Below are 15,000 nucleotides of genomic sequence, written 5' to 3' on the forward strand. Positions count from 1 at the left end.
GGCACCTTGGTGCGCACAACTTGCCTGGGCTGCGCACCAGGAAGGGCTCAAGATGGCACCCGCGTTCCGTTTTTTTCACTATCTTTCAGAACGGAAATTTTAAAATCTCGTTTTTTTTTGCCTTTTCTGGAAATTAGTGAAGGCAGCGCATCAAAGGTGCGCAACGCTGGTGCGAACCTGGGAGCGCTCCGATGTGTGCTCCAAGGTGCGGCGTGCACGAAGTCGGACCCCGGTTTGCCCCGGGTGCGCACCTCGCGTGCACCTTGGTGCGCACACCTTGGCTGGGTTGCGCGCCCTGGTGGGCACCATGGTGCGCACCAAGGAGCGCTCCGAAGTGTGCTCCAAGGTGCGGCGTGCACGAAGTCGGAGCCCGGTTTGCCCCGGGTGCGCACCTCGCGTGCACCTTCGCCGCGGTGGGCACCATGGCGTGCACGAAGTCGGAGCCCGGTTTGCCCCGGGTGCGCACCTCGCGTGCACCTTCGCCGGGGTGGGCACCTTGGTGTGCAGACCTTGGCTGGGTTGCGCGCCCTGGTGGGCACCATGGTGCGCACCAAGGAGCGCTCCGAAGTGTGCTCCAAGGTGCGGCCTGCACGAAGTCGGAGCCCGGTTTGCCCCGGGTGTGCACCTCGGGTGGGCACCTTGGTGCGCATGCCTTGCCTGGGCTGCGCACCAGGGCGGGCTCAAGATGGCACCCGCGTTCCTTTTTTTTCACTATCTTTCAAAACGGAAATTTTAAAATCTCATTTTTTTTTGCCTTTTTCTGGAAATTAGTGAAGGCAGCGCATCAAAGGTGCGCACCTCGCTGCCCACCACGGTGCGCAACGCCGGTGGGCACCCGGGAGTGCTTCGAAGTGTGCTCCAAGGTGCTGCGTGCACGTTGTCGGAGCCCGGTTTGCCCCGGGTGCGCACCTCGCGTGCACCTTCGTCGGGGTGGGCACCTTGGCTGGGTTTGCCCCGGCTGCGCTCCGAAGCGGGGTTATTGGAGCGCCGCCTCTTTTTTTGTCGGAGCGTTTGGTGGGGTTTCTCGCATTGGCTCTTCCGAGGCCCGGTTGCCACCCTGGCGCGCACGAAGTCGGAAGTAGGGTTAATTGCCCGGGTGCGCACCTTTGCCAGGGTGGGCACCTTACCTGGGCTGCGCACCAGGGCGGGCTCAAGATGGCACGCGCGTTCCGTTTTTTTCACTATCTTTCAAAACGGAAATTTTAAAATCTCCTTTTTTTTTTGCCTTTTCTGGAAATTAGTGAAGGCAGCGCATCAAAGGTGCGCACCTCGCTGCCCACCTTGGTGTGCTCTGAGGTGCGCACCCGGGAGCGCTACGAAGTGTGCTCCAAGGTGCGGCGTGCACGTTGTCGGAGCCCGGTTTGCCCCGGGTGCGCACCTCGCCTGCACCTTGGCCGGGGTGGGCACCTTGGCTGGGTTTGCCCAGGGTGCGCTCCGAAGCGGGGTTACTGGAGCGCCCCCTCTTTTTTTGTCAGAGCGTTTGGTGGGGTTTCTCGCATTGGCTCTTCCCAGGCCCGGTTGTTGGGTGCGCTCCCACCCTGGCGCGCGCGAAGTTGGAAGTTGGGTTAATTGCCCGGGCGCGCACCTTCGCCAGGGTGGGCACCTTGGTGCGCACACCTTGGCTGGGCTGCGCACCAGGGCGGGCTCAAGATGGCACCAGCATTCCCTTTTTCTCACTATCTTTCAAAACGGAAATTTTAAAATCTCGTTTTTTTTTTGCCTTTTATGGAAATTAGTGAAGGCATCGCATCAAAGGTGCGCACCTCGCTGCCCACCTTGGTGTGCTCCGAGGTGCCCACCACGGTGCGCAACGCCGGTGCGAACCCGGGAGCGCCCCGATGTGTGCTCCAAGGTGCGGCGTGCACGAAGTCGGACCCCGGTTTGCCCCGGGTGCGCACCTCGCGTGCACCTTGGTGCGCACACCTTGGCTGGGTTGCGCGGCCTGGTGGGCACCATGGTGCGCACCAAGGAGCGCTCCGAAGTGTGCTCCAAGGTGCGGCGTGCACGAAGTCGGAGCCCGGTTTGCCCCGGGTACGCACCTCGCGTGCACCTTCGCCGGGGTGGGCACCTCGGCTGGGTTGCGCGCCCTGGTGCGCACCAAGGAGCGCTCCGAAGTGTGCTCCAAGGTGCGGCGTGCACGAAGTCGGAGCCCGGTTTGCCCCGGGTGCGCACCTTCGCCGCGGTGCGCACCATGGCGTGCACGAAGTCGGAGCCCGGTTTGCCCCGGGTGCGCACCTCGCGTGCACCTTCGGCGGGGTTGCGCGCCCTGGTGGGCACCATGGTGCGCACCAAGGAGCGCTCCGAAGTGTGCTCCAAGGTGCGGCGTGCACGAAGTCGGAGCCCGGTTTGCCCCGGGTGCGCACCTCGCGTGCACCTTCGGCGGGGTTGCGCGCCCTGGTGGGCACCATGGTGCGCACCAAGGAGCACTCCGAAGTGTGCTCCAAGGTGCGGCGTGCACGAAGTCGGAGCCCGGTTTGCCCCGGGTGCGCACCTCGCGTGCACCTTCGCCGCGGTGGGCACCATGGCGTGCACGAAGTCGGAGCCCGGTTTGCCCCGGGTGCGCACCTCGCGTGCACCTTCGCCGGGGTGGGCACCTCGGCTGGGTTGCGCGCCCTGGTGCGCACCAAGGAGCGCTCCGAAGTGTGCTCCAAGGTGCGGCGTGCACGAAGTCGGAGCCCGGTTTGCCCCGGGTGCGCACCTCGCGTGCACCTTCGCCAGGGTGGGCACCTCGGTGCGCACACCTTCTCAATGTTTTCTTGCCTTTTCTGGAAATTGGTGAAGGCAGCGCATCAAAGGTGCGCACCTCGGTGTGCTCCGAGGTGCGAACCCGAGAGCGCTCCGAGGTGCCCACGAAGTCGAAAGTCGGGTTAATTGCATTGTTTTCCCCGGGTGCGCTCCGAGGTGCGCAACATCGGCGCGCACCAAGGAGGGCTCCGAAGTGTGCTCCAAGGTGCGCACGATGGCGTGCACCTCTGGTGCGCACGATTCGGAGCTCGGTTTGACCGGGGTGCGCACACCTTGGCTGGGTTGCGCACCTTTTGTGCGCTCCAAGGTGCGCACGAAGTCGGAGCTCGGTTTGCCCCGGGTGCGCACCTTCGCCAGGGTGCGCACCTTGATGCGCACGCCTTGGCTGGGCTGCGCACCTTGGTGGGCGCCATGGTGCGCACCTTTCGTGCGCTCCAAGGTGCGCACGAAGTCGGAGCTCGGTTTGCCCCGGGTGCGCACCTTGGTGGGCGCCATGGTGCACTCCGAGGTGCCCAAGATTGGTGCGCACCAAGGAGCGCTCCGAAGTGCGCTCCAAGGTGCGCGCGAAGTCGAAAGTTGGGTTAATTGTCCGGTTTGCCTCGGGTGCGCACCTTGCGTGCACCTTCGCCAGGGTGGGCGCCTTGGTGCGCACACCTTGGCTGGGCTGCGCACACCTTGGCACCCGCGTTTCCTTCATTTTAAATTTTTTTTTTTTACAATCTCTCAAGTGGGAAATTCTATAATCTCAACTTTTTTTGCCTTTTCAGGAAACTTTTGAATGGAGCGCATCATTGGTGCGCTCCGAAGTGTGCTCCAAAGCTCTCTCCAGCTGCGTGCACCTGCCCCGGCCGCGCACCCGGCCCCGCCCAGCTTCGCTCACCTGTCCCGGGCGTCTGGTGCGGAACCTTAGAGTAAGAAACATCACCGTGCACCTTGGCCAACGTGCGCGACTCGACCGAGCGCGCACTGGCCGAGGTGCACACCGATTTCACCTGGGTGCGCGCGCAGCACCTCGGGCGCACCGGGGTGCGCGCACAACGCCCGGGTTGCACCGTGGCCTGTGTGCTCGGGGCGCCTCGGGTGCGCGCTCGGTGTCGCCCCCGCGCGCGCGGTAGTGCGGGCAGCGCACCCCGGCCCGGCCCGGCCCCGACGAGAACGCAAACGGGCAAAAGGTTTATTCAAATAGCATTGCGACGCCCGGCGAAAAACTAAAAAAGGGTGCAACACCGGGACTTCCCGGGAGGTCACCCATCCCAGTACTACTCCGGCCCAAGCGCGCTTAACTGCGGAGTTCTGATGGGATCCGGTGCACTAACGCTGGTATGATCGCACCCGTTATGAGCTTGTCGCAGTGTGTACTTAGCAAACCGCGACCCACGTGCGAATCCACCCCGGCCACCCACCCCCGTCGAGGTGCACACCCTCCCTCGCGAAGTGCGCCCCGTTCGCCAAGTGTGAGCCCTGCCCGGGTGCGCGCACCTTGCTAGGGCGTCGGGTGTGCACCCGGCCCGGCCTACGTGCGTGCACCTGGAGGGGGCGTCGTGTGCGTGCAGTGTCCCGTCTGCAACGCGGTGCCCACACACCACCTCGGGCGCAACGACCTGCGCTCACATGTGGGCCGAGTGCACCTTGGTGCATGTTCGGGGCGCCTCGGGTGCACGCTCGATCTTGCCCCGGTGCACCAAGGCGCTCGGTTTGCCCCGGGTGCGCACTTGGTGCAAGGTGGGCACCCAAAATAGGGATCAAGCACCAAAACACAAGTTTCGGGATGCAAAATGGGACCCAAGGACCACAAATGCGTTCCAAGACCCATGATGGGTCCACGAGAACAAAAATGTGTTCCGAGACTTAATAAACAAATATTGGGTTTTAGGAGAAGAAACATGCTCTGATGCCCAAAACGAGAATCGACCCCGAAAAGGCCACAGGCCAAAAGTGGGATGCGAGACAAAAAAAAATGGGACCCGAGGACCAAAATTGGGTTCCCAGGTCGAAGACAGGGCAACCGGACAAGAAACGACCTCTAAGGCTCGAAATGAGTCCCGACGACTAAAACTTGACAAGAAGCACCCATCAGGCACCCAACTCGACACCCATGGGATGCCGACCCACCCGGGCTTCCACCTAGCACACCTTGGCACCCACCCACCCTCGCACCCAACCTCGCACCCAACTTAGCACCTTTGAACCCACATTGGCACTCACCCTGACCCTGGCACCTTGGAACCCACATTGGCACTCACCTTGACCCTGGCACCCACCTTTGCACTCACCTTGGGACCCACCCTGGCTCCCACCTCGGCACCCACCCAGACACCCACCTTGGTTCCTTGGCACCCACCTTGGATCCTTGGCACCCACCCCGACACCCACCTTGGCACGCAACTTGGCTACTTGCCACCCACCTTGGCTCCTTGACGCCCACCCCGACAACCACCCCGTGACCTACCCTGGCTAGGGTTGGTGCACACCCACCCTGGTGCCCACCTTGGCACCCACCCTATGACCCACCTTGGCACGCACCTTAGTACCCACCCCGTTACCCACCCTAGGACCCACCCCGTGACCCACCTTGGCCAGGGTGGGTGCACCCACCCTGGTGCCCACCTTGGCACCCACCCATCCTAGCACCCAGCCTGTGACCGGGCTTGGAACCCAACCTTGCACCCGCACCCGTCTTGGCCAGTGTGGGTGCGCACCCATCCTGGCACCCACGTTGTGACACACCCTTTAACCCACGCACCCTAGCACCCACGTTGGCACCCACCTTGGAACCCAACCTAGCAACTTGGCACCCACCCCGTGACCCACCTTGGCATCCACCATAGCAGTCGCCGACTTGGCACCCACCTCGGCACCCACCTTGACACTTGTGGACCCACCTTGCCACTCACCCTAGCATCGACCCATCCTAGCACCCACCCTGGCACCTTTGCACCCTAGCACTCACCCATCCTAGCACCTAACCTGTGACCCACCTTGACACTCACCCTCGCACCCACCTTGGAACCCAACCTAGCACCCACCCACCCTGACACCAACCCTAGCACCTACCCACCCTTGCACCCACCCTGTGACCCATCTTGGCACCCACCCATCCTACCACTCAACCTATCACCCACCTTCTCACCCACCTTGGCATCCACCTTAGCACCCACCCACACTGGCACCTTGGCACCCACCTCGGGCAAGGTGGGTGCACACCCACCCTGGCACCCAATTTAGAACCCACCGAGCATGTTACCCACCTTGGCACCCACATTGCAGCCCACCCTAGTACCCACCCTATGACCCACATTGGCATCCACACCCTAGCACCCAGGCACCTCGACACCCGCCTTGACACCCACCCTAGCACTGAACCTGTGACCCACCTTGGAACTCACCCTAGAACCCACCCACCCTGTGAACCACCTTGGCATCCACCTTAGCACCCACCCACCTTGGCACCCACTCTAGCACTCACCCATCCTAACACCCAACTTGTTACCCACCTTGGCACCCGCCCTCGCGTCCACCTTGAAACCCACCCTAGCACCCACCCACGCAGGAGCCCACCTTGGCACCCAACCTAACACCCACGCATCCTGGCACCCAACTTGTGACCCACCTTGGAACCCACCCTAGTACCCACCTTTGAACCCACTATATCACCAACCCACCTTGGCACCCACCCTATGACCCTCTTTGGAATCCACCCTAGCACGCACCCACCCTGGCACCCACCATGGAGCGCACCCTAGCACCCACCCACCTCGGCACGCACCTCAACACCCACCTTGGTGTGCGCACTGCGCCAACCTCTCAAAGACCCTATGTGGTGCGCTCCAAAGTGTACACCTTTGGTGCGCTCCAAGGTGCGCACCTTTGGTGCACACCGAGGTGCACACCAAAGTGTGCACCGAGGTGAGCACCAAAGTGCACTCCAGGGTGCACACCAAGGCGTGCACCTTTGGTGCGGTCAATGCAAACGAATTCGGAAGTTGGGGTCGATGTCCTAATCGCTGCTGCAGACTACACGTATGAGAATCGGACAAATAGCTTTATATAGGGGAGGTGTTGCGTTTGATGGGTCGACTCCCCTGGTTGTGTGCACTGCACCAACTTCAAAGACCCTGTCTTGTTTAAGAAGTCAAAAGTTGGGGTGGATGTCCTAATCATTGCTGCAGTCTACGCATGTATGAGAATCAGACAAATAGCTTATATAGGGGAGGTGTTGCATTCGGTGGGTTGACTCCCCTGGTTGTGCGCACTGCGCCAACCTCAAAGACCCCGCATAGCAGAAGAAGTCGGAAGTCGGATTTTGGTGAGCACCAAGGCGTGCACCTTTGGTGCGGTCAACGCAGACGAATTCAGAAGTTGGGGTGGATGTCCTAATCGTTGTTGCAGGCTACACATGTATGAGAATCAGACAAATAGCTTATATAGGGGAGGTGTTGGGTTTGATGGGTCAACTCCCTTGGTTGTGCGCATTACGCCAACCTCAAAGACCTTGTTTTCGTTAAGAAGTCAAAAGTTGGGGTCAATGTCCTAATGGCTCCTGCAGGCTACACATGTATGAGAATCGGACAAATAGCTTATATAGGGGAGGTGTTGGGTTTGATGGGTCGACTCCCCTGGTTGTGCGCATTACGTCAACCTCAAAGACCTTGTTTTCGTTAAGAAGTCAAAAGTTGGGGTCGATGTCCTAATTGCTCCTGTAGACTACACATGTATGAGAATCAGACAAATAGCTTATATAGGGGAGGTGTTGGGTTTGATGGGTTGACTCCCCTAGTTGTTCGCATTACACCAACCTCAAAGACCTTGTTTTCGTTTAGAAGCCGAAAGTTGGGGTCGATGTCCTAATTGCTCCTGCAGGCTACGCATGTATGAGAATCAGACAAATAGCTTATATAGGGGAGGTGTTGGGTTTGATGGGTCGACTCCCCTGGTTGTGCGCATTGCGCCAACCTCAAAGACCCTGCATTGCGGATGAAGTCGAAAGTCAGAGTTTGGTGTGCTACAAGGTGTGGTCGAAGGTGCTCACCTAGGTGTGCACCTTTGGAGCACAGGAAAAGTGCCCTCCAAAAGTGCGCACCTTTGGAGTGCACAAAAGTGCCCTCCAAAAGTGCGCACCTTTGGAGCGCAGAAAAGTGCCCTCCAAAAAGTGCCCTCCAAAAGTGCGCACCTTTGGAGCGCAGAAAAGTGCCCTCCAAAAAGTGCCCTCCAAAAGTGCGCACCTTTGGAGCGCAGAAAAGTGCCCTCCAAAAAGTGCCCTCCAAAAGTGCGCACCTTTGGAGCGCAGAAAAGTGCCCTCCAAAAGTGCGCACCTTTGGAGCGCAGAAAAGTGCCCTCCAAAAAGTGCCCTCCAAAAGTGCGCACCTTTGGAGCGCAGAAAAGTGCCCTCCAAAAAGTGCCCTCCAAAAGTGCGCACCTTTGGAGCGCAGAAAAGTGCCCTCCAAAAAGTGCCCTCCAAAAGTGCGCACCTTTGGAGCGCAGAAAAGTGCCCTCCAAAAAGTGCCCTCCAAAAGTGCGCACCTTTGGAGCGCAGAAAAGTGCCCTCCAAAAAGTGCCCTCCAAAAGTGCGCACCTTTGGAGCGCAGAAAAGTGCCCTCCAAAAGTGCGCACCTTTGGAGCGCACAAAAGTGCCCTCCAAAAGTGCGCACTTTTGGTGCGCACCAAGGCGCTGGTTCGGTCGTTGCAGGCGAGTTCGGAAGTTGGGGTCGATGTCCTGAGCGGAGGTGCAAACTACACAGGTGTCGGAATCGGACAAATAGCTTATATAGGGGAGGTGTATGCTTCGATGGGTCGACTCCCCAGGTTGAGCGCACCGCGCCAACCTCAAAGACCCTACGGTATGGATGAAGTCGGAAGTTGGGTCCGATGACCAATTCGATTAGTAGGTATGCTCATGAGGTCGGAATTTGGGTCCGATGACCTGCCATGTGCAGGAAGGCGAATGTTGACACTGTGCGTTGCAAGGTGCACACCAAGGCGCTGGTGCGGTCTTTTTAGTCGAGTTCGGAAGTTGGGGTCGATGTCCTGATCGGAGGTGCAAGCTACACAGGTGTGGGAATCGGACAAATAGCTTATATAGGGGAGGTGTATGCTTCGTTGGGTCGACTCCCCGGGTTGAGCGCACCGCGCCAACCTCAAAGACCCTACGGTATGGATGAAGTCGGAAGTTGGGTCCGATGACCGATTCGATATGTAGGCATACTCGCGAGGTCGGAATTTGGGTCCGATGACCTGCCACGTGCAGGAAGGCGAATGTTGGCACTGTGCGTTGCAAGGTGCGCACCAAGGCGCTGGTTCGGTCGTTGGAGGCGAGTTCGGAAGTTGGGGTCGATGTCTTGATCGGAGGTGCAAACTACACAGGTGTGGGAATCGGACAAATAGCTTATATAGGGGAGGTGTATGCTTCGTTGGGTCGACTCCCCGGGTTGAGCGCACCGCGCCAACCTCAAAGACCCTACGGTATGGATGAAGTCGGAAGTTGGGTCCGATGACCGATTCGATATGTAGGCATACTCGCGAGGTCGGAATTTGGGTCCGATGACCTGCCATGTGCAGGAAGGCGAATGTTGGGACTGTGCGTCGCAAGGTGCGCACCAAGGCGCTGGTGCCGTCGTTGCAGTCGAGTTCGGAAGTTGGGGTCGATGTCCTGGTCAGAGGTGCAAACTACACAGGTGTGGGAATCGGACAAATAGCTTATATAGGGGAGGTGTATGCTTCGATGGGTCGACTCCCTGGGTTGAGCGCACCGCGCCAACCTCAAAGACCCTACAGTATGGATGAAGTCGGAAGTTGGGTCCGATGACCGATTCGATACGTAGGCATATTGGCGAGGTCTGAATTTGTGTCCGATGACCTGCCATGCGCAGGAAGGCGGAATTTGGGTCCGATGACCGAGTTGATGGCGTGCCATGCGCAGAAAGGCGGAATTTGGGTCCGATGACCGAGTTGATGTTGATGGCCCGCCATGCACAGGAAGGCGGAATTTGGGTCCGATGACCGATTTGAAGGCGTGCCATACGCAAAAAGGCGGAGTTTGGGTCCGATGACCGAGTTGATATTGATGGCCCGCCATGCGCAGGAAGGCGGAATTTGGGTCCGATGACCTGACATACGCATGGAGTCCGACTCGGGGGCCGATGTTCGATTCGATGACTTGCATTGTGGGTAAAGTCGGAAGTTGTGGTCTTTGACCCGATTCGATGACCAGACTTCGGCTGCTTGAGAATCGGACAAATAACTTATATAGGGGAGGTAGTGTTCTCGAGCATCCTCCCCCCGTGCCCGTTTATGTCGATTGATGCTGGTGCTCGACTGGTTGGAGCGCTCGGATGCAAAAATCTTGCACCAGGATTTATCGATTGTGATGGACACGGCAAGTCTCCTGATTGCTATGCAGGAGCTCATCGTGAATCTCTATGCGGCCTTGGTATGGACTCGACCTGCGGAATGGTTCGGCAATGGTAGTCGCTCCAACACGTCCTTGCAATGGCCACAGAGGTGATTCGACTAGAGCTCCAGTCTAGCTTTTGGGTTGCTTGGCGGACTGGTATAGCCGCGATCGAGTTCCGGCCATGAACGTTTTAGATAGCTCTTGGGCTTTCTGGGACGGAAGTCGGAAGTTTGGGCTGTTGTCCGATTTGATGACCATTCTTCGGATGTGTGAGAATCGGACAAATAACTTATATAGGGGACTGTGTTGTCTCACGCAGCCCCCTCCGTGCCCCTCTATCTCGACCGATGTTGGTGCTTGAAAGGGTTGGGATCGCTCGGATTTATAAACGTGCACCACCATTTGTCGAGTGTGAGGGACGCGGCAGGTCTCCTAAATGCTATGCGGGCGCTCTCTGAGAATCTCTATCCGGCCTCGACACAGACTAGTCTTGCTGAATGGTTTGGCACTGGTAGTCGATCCAACACGTCGTTGTTGTGGCCGCCTAGGCGATTCGATTCGAGCCCCCGTCTAGCTTTTGGGTTGCTTGGCGGATTTTGCCCTATCCGCAAGTGAGCTCGGTCCCTAAACGTTCGAGAAACCCGATTGCTATGCGCCGACTCTCTTTCTTGCGAGCCTCCATCTAGCTTTTGGGTCTCTACGGAACGGAAGTCGGAATCTGGGACCGTTGTTTGATTCGACGAGGCAGACTACGGTTGTGCGAGAATCGGACAAATAACTTATATAGGGGAGGTGTTGACTGGAGCATTCTCCCCCGTGCCCCTCTAACTCGACCAATGCTGGCGCTCGAACGGTGGTAGCGCTCGGATTTTCATTGAGCGCCAGCATTGGTCGATTTAGAGGGGCATGCGAGATTCCCGAATGCTATGCGAGGGCTCTAACGGAAATGTCTATTGGTTTCGGTATGGATGCAATTGCGAGTGGTTCGGCAAAGGTAGTCGTTCCGATGCGTCCATGTCGTGGCCAAATCGATAATTCGATTTGAGCCCTCGTATAGCATTTGGGTCTCTCGATGTGATTCCGCATTCCAGTCCCTTTGGGCACTGCTTGAGCCGCATCCCAGGGGGTTCCCTTCCCAATAATCTGCCTCGCAACCCGATTGCTATGCGGTGAGGCTCCTCGGCCGCCTCGGAACTATCTGTGTATCAGACGCATCGCGGGATAAGGGGTTGGCAACGGTAGTCGCCCCAAGCGCGTCCGATGCTTGGACCATTCCGAGGCGGCCCTGAAGCCTCTTCCGTCTAGCCGTTGGGTCCTTCTCGCCGCATCCCTCGCCTCGCACCCCGATTGCTATGCGGTGAGGCTCCTCGGCCGCCTCGGAACTATCTGTGTATCGGACGCGTCGCGGGATAAGGGGTTGTCACTGGTAGTCGCCCCAAGCGCGTCCGATGCTTGGACCATTCCGAGGCGGCCCTGAAGCCTCTTCCGTCTAGCCGTTGGGTCCTTCTCGCCGCATCCCTCGCCTCGCACCCCGATTGCTATGCGGTGAGGCTCCTCGGCCGCCTCGGAACTATCTGTGTATCGGACGCGTCGCGGGATAAGGGGTTGTCATTGGTAGTCGCCCCAAGCGCGTCCGATGCTTGGACCATTCCGAGGCGGCCCTGAAGCCTCTTCCGTCTAGCCGTTGGGTCCTTCTCGCCGCATCCCTCGCCTCGCACCCCGATTGCTATGCGGTGAGGCTCCTCGGCCGCCTCGGAACTATCTGTGTATCGGACGCGTCGCGGGATAAGGGGTTGTCACTGGTAGTCGCCCCAAGCGCGTCCGATGCTTGGACCATTCCGAGGCGGCCCTGAAGCCTCTTCCGTCTAGCCGTTGGGTCCTTCTCGCCGCATCCCTCGCCTCGCACCCCGATTGCTATGCGGTGAGGCTCCTCGGCCGCCTCGGAACTATCTGTGTATCGGACGCGTCGCGGGATAAGGGGTTGTCACTGGTAGTCGCCCCAAGCGCGTTCGATGCTTGGACCATTCCGAGGCGGCCCTGAAGCCTCTTCCGTCTAGCCGTTGGGTCCTTCTCGCCGCATCCCTCGCCTCGCACCCCGATTGCTATGCGGTGAGGCTCCTCGGCCGCCTTGGAACTATCTGTGTATCGGACGCGTCGCGGGATAAGGGGTTGTCACTGGTAGTCGCCCCAAGCGCGTCCGATGCTTAGACCATTCCGAGGCGGACCCGAAGCCTCTTCCGTCTAGCCGTTGGGTCCTTCTCGCCGCATCCTTCGCCTCGCACCCCGATTGCTATGCGGTGAGGCTCCTCGGCCGCCTCGGAACTATCTGTGTATCGGACGCGTCGCGGGATAAGGGGTTGTCACTGGTAGTCGCCCCAAGCGCGTCCGATGCTTGGACCATTCCGAGGCGGACCCGAAGCCTCTTCCGTCTAGCCGTTGGGTCCTTCTCGCCGCATCCCTCGCCTCGCACCCCGATTGCTATGCGGTGAGGCTCCTCGGCCGCCTTGGAACTATCTGTGTATCGGACGCGTCGCGGGATAAGGGGTTGTCACTGGTAGTCGCCCCAAGCGCGTCCGATGCTTGGACCATTCCGAGGCGGACCCGAAGCCTCTTCCGTCTAGCCGTTGGGTCCTTCTCGCCGCATCCCTCGCCTCGCACCCCGATTGCTATGCGGTGAGGCTCCTCGGCCGCCTTGGAACTATCTGTGTATCGGACGCGTCGCGGGATAAGGGGTTGTCACTGGTAGTCGCCCCAAGCGCGTCCGATGCTTGGACCATTCCGAGGCGGACCCGAAGCCTCTTCCGTCTAGCCGTTGGGTCCTTCTCGCCGCATCCCTCGCCTCGCACCCCGATTGCTATGCGGTGAGGCTCCTCGGCCGCCTTGGAACTATCTGTGTATCGGACGCGTCGCGGGATAAGGGGTTGTCACTGGTAGTCGCCCCAAGCGCGTCCGATGCTTGGACCATTCCGAGGCGGCCCCGAAGCCTCTTCCGTGTAGCCGTTGGGTCCTTCTCGCCGCATCCCTCGCCTCGCACCCCGATTGCTATGCGGTGAGGCTCCTCGGCCGCCTTGGAACTATCTGTGTATCGGACGCGTCGCGGGATAAGGGGTTGTCACTGGTAGTCGCCCCAAGCGCGTCCGATGCTTGGACCATTCCGAGGCGGCCCCGAAGCCTCTTCCGTGTAGCCGTTGGGTCCTTCTCGCCGCATCCCTCGCCTCGCACCCCGATTGCTATGCGGTGAGGCTCCTCGGCCGCCTTGGAACTATCTGTGTATCGGACGCGTCGCGGGATAAGGGGTTGTCACTGGTAGTCGCCCCAAGCGCGTCCGATGCTTGGACCATTCCGAGGCGGACCTGAAGCCTCTTCCCTCTAGCCGTTGGGGCTTTCTCGCCGCATCCCTCGCCTCGCACCCTGATTGCTATGCTGTGAGGCTCCTCGGCCGCCTTGGAACTATCTGTGTATCGGACGCATCGCGGGATAAGGGGTTGGCAGTGGTAGTCGCCCCAAGCGCATCCGATGCTTGGACCATTCCGAGGCGGCCCTGCAGCCTCTTCCGTCTAGCCGTTGGGGCCATCTCGCCGCATCCCCCACCTCGCACCACGATTGCTATGCGGTGAGGCTCCTTGGCCGCCTCGGAACTATCTGTGTATCGGACGCATCGCGGGATAAGGGGTTGTCACTGGTAGTCGCCCCAAGCGCGTCCGATGCTTGGACTATTCCGAGGCGGCCCTGCAGCCTCTTCCGTCTAGCCGTTGGGGCCATCTCGCTGCATCCCCCACCTCCTCGGCCGCCTCGGAACTATCTGTGTATCGGACGCATCGCGGGATAAGGGGTTGGCAGTGGTAGTCGCCCCAAGCGCGTCCGATGCTTGGACTATTCCGAGGCAGCCCTGCAGCCTCTTCCGTCTAGCCTTTGGGGCCATCTCGCCGCATCCCTCGCCTCGCACCCCGATTGCTATGCGGTGAGGCTCCTCGGCCGCCTGGGAACTATCTTCGTATCGGACGCATCGCGGGATAAGGGGTTGTCACTGGTAGTCGCCCCAAGCGCGTCCGATGCTTGGACTATTCCGAGGCGGCCCTGTGGCCTCTTCCGTCTAGCCGTTGGGGCCATCTCGCCGCATCCCCCACCTCGCACCCCGATTGCTATGCGGTGAGGCTCTTCGGCCGCCTTGGAACTATCTTCGTATCGGACGCATTGCGGGATAAGGGGTTGTCACTGGTAGTGGCCCCAAGCGCGTCCGATGCTTGGACTATTCCGAGGCGGCCCTGCAGCCTCTTCCGTCTAGCCGTTGGGGCCATCTCGCCGCATCCCCCACCTCGCACCCCGATTGCTATGCGGTGAGGCTCCTCGGCCGCCTTGGAACTATCTTCGTATCGGACGCATCGCGGGATAAGGGGTTGTCACTGGTAGTCGCCCCAAGCGCGTCCGATGCTTGGACTATTCCGACGCGGCCCTGTGGCCTCTTCCGTCTAGCCGTTGGGGCCATCTCGCCGCATCCCCCACCTCGCACCCCGATTGCTATGCGGTGAGGCTCCTCGGCCGCCTTGGAACCATCTTCGTATCGGACGCATCGCGGGATAGGGGGCTGTCACTGGTAGTCGCCCCAAGCGTGTCCGATGCTTGGACCATTCCTAGGCGGCCCTGAAGCCTCTTCCGTCTAGCCGTTGGGGCCTTCCCGCCCCATCCCTCGCCTCGCACCCCCGATTGCTATGCGGTGAGGCTCCTCGGCCGCCTTGGAACCATCTGTGTATCGGACGCATCGCGGGATAAGGGGTTGGCACTGGCAGTCGCCCCAAGCGCGTCCGATGCTTGGACCATTCCGAGGTGGCCCTGAAGCCTCTTCCGTCTAGCCGTTGGGGCCTTCC

General features: G+C 60.0%; 1 non-coding gene across 1 annotated transcript; it reads right to left on the reverse strand.

Moving 5' to 3' along the window:
• Positions 1–3,960: 3,960 nt before the first annotated feature.
• LOC131867860 (5S ribosomal RNA) lies at positions 3,961–4,079 on the reverse strand. The gene has a single exon (XR_009366391.1). It is a non-coding gene; the product is annotated as a 5S ribosomal RNA (ribosomal RNA).
• Between the last annotated feature and the right edge of the window lie 10,921 nt (positions 4,080–15,000).

The sequence above is a fragment of the Cryptomeria japonica genome, unplaced genomic scaffold (genome assembly GCF_030272615.1).
Source record: "Cryptomeria japonica unplaced genomic scaffold, Sugi_1.0 HiC_scaffold_185, whole genome shotgun sequence".
In the NCBI taxonomy this organism is placed as follows: domain Eukaryota; kingdom Viridiplantae; phylum Streptophyta; class Pinopsida; order Cupressales; family Cupressaceae; genus Cryptomeria; species Cryptomeria japonica.